We start from the raw sequence: 3,682 nt of genomic DNA on the forward strand, positions 1-3,682 counted from the left end.
CATGAGAGCTGATGGACTCATTTCCCACATTCTCCTCCTCTTCCACAGTGAACCCAGAGCTTTGGGTTGAGATGGGGGTGCCATAAAATGGAAGTACTCTGAAAAACGGAGCTTAAAGGCTTTTAACAGGTAAACGTGCAGTCCAAATTCTTAATTTGTTCTTGTTGTTGTTGCTGTGGAGGGCATCTGTCCAAAAGCTTTCAGGACACACATAGACTTTACATGAGCAAGGAAAAAAATGTGTGTTTAGACACTGAGATGTTAGTGTTTTTGATAATATAACTGGATCTCATAGATACATTTATCTTAGACCATTCTATGCTAAATACACACAAACATACATGCATACATATCTAATGCATTAGTTAAAAGAAAATACATTTCAACTTTTAAGCCAAGAAAATGTAAGTAAATATTTAACTTATCTCAAGTGAAGACTTTACACATAATGTGGTGAAAACAACACAAGTGAAAAAGTAGATCTGATTACTTGCAAATAACACTTTTGAATATCAGAAATATCAACAACTAAATGAAAGTTAATGACATGCTGGGGAAAACATTTTTTGCAATAGAGGGTTTATGTCCTAATATATAAGAGGCCCTTAAAAATGAGTATCTTAAAATATCGGCATCACACACACACACACACACACACGCAAAGACAAAGAATATAAATGTAATTCTTCCAATTTATGAAAACAGAAATACAGACAGATACCTTCCAAAGCCATCAGAATCTGAACCAGTGAAGAGGAGCACGTTGGCTTTCCTGCCCAATTAACAGTCATAGAAGATCGCCTGAACTGCCCCTGGGGTGTGGATATGCACCCTGAAAATATTTGACATACCAGAGCATACTTGGATGTGTATATACATATTTGTGAGAAATGTGAAAATAAATTGTTTTAGATTTTAATATTTTTCTTTATGTCTAACTTTCTTTAAGCATCAATGAGTTTTAAAAATGTAAAAATATTATAAATATTTTTGTGAGGCAAAAGGAATATTGTTGGGTCTTCTAGTTACAAACCACAGGATCCTAGAGATAACAATGAACACTCCCAAAAGCTCCCATTTAGGAAGTTTTTGGTTGATGGCATGACCCTTGAAGGGATCTGACCTCCTGAGAGAGTGACTCATAAATAATTACTATTTTTTATGATACAAATATTTTTGAAGAACAGCTAAAGTCTTCATTAAAATGGCATTATGCCCCTATGAGATTTCCCCATTCCCTAAGATTAATATCACAGTTGAGGAGACCTGAGTATTTTTTTTTTTTACCTTACAATTGTACATGAGTAATTATTTTGTGCAGTGCCATAGGTTAAATGCATATCATGAAATTCACTGTCCCCCCGATTGCCATTTCTGTCACTTAAGTCAATGGAAGTCCACAAAAATACAGTATGACTCAGAATATTGGAGCTGTGGCTAAGCAAGAAAAGTTCATTCAAAATTGATTTTCTTTCAGGAATCCTTGATATTCTTCATTCCAATTGTTCACCTCTACTGTAGGGCTCAGTAAACACTTAAGGAAGTTGCCGTGCACTGCAGCCTGCCGGAGACATGAAGGAATGTACAGGAGGATAATCGCAACATCATCAACTCAATTCTCCAAGGTAGCTGGCCAATAATGCTGTTCTAATTGAATAACTTATCCACAGCTATTTCCCCTGGGAAAGCCGAAGGCTCAGCCTCGGAAAGAGGCAGATGGTGCCGCATATACAATGAAACCTGTAATTTTCTCTTGCCATTGGACATGTTAACAGTGGGCTGTTTCTGCTTATTCCTTAGTATTTTATTTTAATAGTCCCTTCCCAAATTATAATGTACGATGAAGCAGCCAAAGACAGATTCAGTGATACATATCATATTTAATTTATCATACCTCTAGCTCACTGAACAACTCACTTGGTAGTCAGCAGCAGTATATGTCAGGGACAGGTGCAAGCTGAAAAGAAAGCGACAGAAAAGGACCCAATTAAAACCAAAAGGGGAGATGAGTCTTCAGGGTGACATGGCATTCACTAGCAGCAAAGTGTGCAGTATCAAACGCATTCTAATTCTGATTTTTTTTAACAGTAATTTGCCATGGGACAGGCACACCCCACGTGTTTGGGAAGACAATGGGAAGGTTCTGTTTTCTGCTCCAAGACTGATTCAACCAGTTGGATCTGGAAGGGGATAAAGGGCTGTGTGGCTGCTTGATTTTCATTGTCTAGTGGCAGCCAAAGTTGGAAAAGAGAGAAGTGCAGACTTTAAAGGCAAGCAGCGACAGCTCATCAGTGGTCTAACAACACGACAGATGACAGGCCCAGAGGCACACCCAGGGTCGCCAGCCCATCAGCCTGTGCAGGATGTCAGAGAGCAGCTGCAGCAGTGGAAGAAGATCATCCAGACTTGAATGTTTGGGCCTTGCTAAGACCATAGAGTCTTTGTGCTTTGGAAACAGTCCTCCATACAGAGACCCCTTCCTAGAAAAGAGTGGAAAGAAACCAAGGTAGAATGGACACAAGAGAAAGGAGACCATGCTAATACTCTTGTGCAATGCTTCTTGGGCAGGAATTATGTCATAAAGAATGTTCCATTCTGCAAAGCCATGTCTCTCTCTCTGTGGTTTGCCTCAGAGGAGGGGCCTTTCATAGCTGTAGTGAGTAAGGGGGACCTCGCTGATGTTCATCAGATATGCCAAGGCACAGGAAGAAAGCATTGAGGTCACAGGGCAGCTCAGGTCCGCCTGTGGTAATTGAAAACGGGTGATGAGATGGGGTTGATTTTAGTTTGGAAAAGTAAATTAGTGCTGCACCACTCGGACATGGCTAATTCAGGAAGCCTCTGGCTTGTATGAGACACCCAACATGCCTTTCAGAAAGAAATGACACAACAATTAATGTGTCAAATAATAATGTGCCACTCGAAGAAAGATAATTGTACCCAGCGTCAGGTAGTTATTAGGTCAGAACGAATGCTCATCCTTTCAAAGGCAACAGCGTCTATTCACTCTGGCATCCTACTGTAAGTACAGTATTGTGTTCATAATCACACAGACTGAAACCAGGGACACTGGGTTTTATCTGATTTTTCTACATTTGGAATTCCCTAAACAGCAAACTCAGTCATGTGAAACACAAATGAGTGTGATGAAAGACAGATTGTTATACCGGAGAAGAGGCTTTCTGTGCTTTTCACATAATATAGAGCATGGGGACTGTTCCCAAGAAGGTTTAAGCATATGTAACAAAAACTATCAGACCTGAGTTTGCTCATGCGTAAATGATAGTCTTTCCTTCTGGTGATTTAATGCATGAGGACATCAATCAGTCACGTCATGGCCTCAGAAGTCCTTGTTCAATTTCTGGTGCCATAACTTACTCGATGTGGGATCTGGACAAGTCATTTAACCTCACTGCGATTCTGTTTCCTCATTTGAAAAGCAGAAATAGAAGAGCCTGCTGTATATTTAGCTCCACATCTGTTGGGAGGTCAAAGAAGAAAGGATATGAAAAGATGTTTGTAAATATAAAGAACCATGTAAATATAAGACATTATTTTATTAGTGCTCCAGATCAATTGATGTTTAGTGAATGATAAAATGTGGTATCTTTTGAACAGACAGTTTTACTTAAAAACTAGGCAATGGCTTCTGTCTTTACAAATGAAAACCTTCATAATAAAT

General features: G+C 39.2%; 1 long non-coding RNA gene across 1 annotated transcript; it reads right to left on the reverse strand.

Annotated features, from left to right (window-relative positions):
* Positions 1–679: 679 nt before the first annotated feature.
* LOC114673574 (uncharacterized) lies at positions 680–3,478 on the reverse strand. Its single transcript, XR_003724336.2, has 3 exons — positions 3,260–3,478; positions 1,918–1,957; positions 680–1,561 (listed from the first exon to the last, which is right to left on the reverse strand). It is a non-coding gene; the product is annotated as an uncharacterized LOC114673574 (long non-coding RNA).
* Positions 3,479–3,682: the final 204 nt, after the last annotated feature.

Source organism: Macaca mulatta, chromosome 17 (genome assembly GCF_049350105.2).
Source record: "Macaca mulatta isolate MMU2019108-1 chromosome 17, T2T-MMU8v2.0, whole genome shotgun sequence".
NCBI lineage: Eukaryota > Metazoa > Chordata > Mammalia > Primates > Cercopithecidae > Macaca > Macaca mulatta.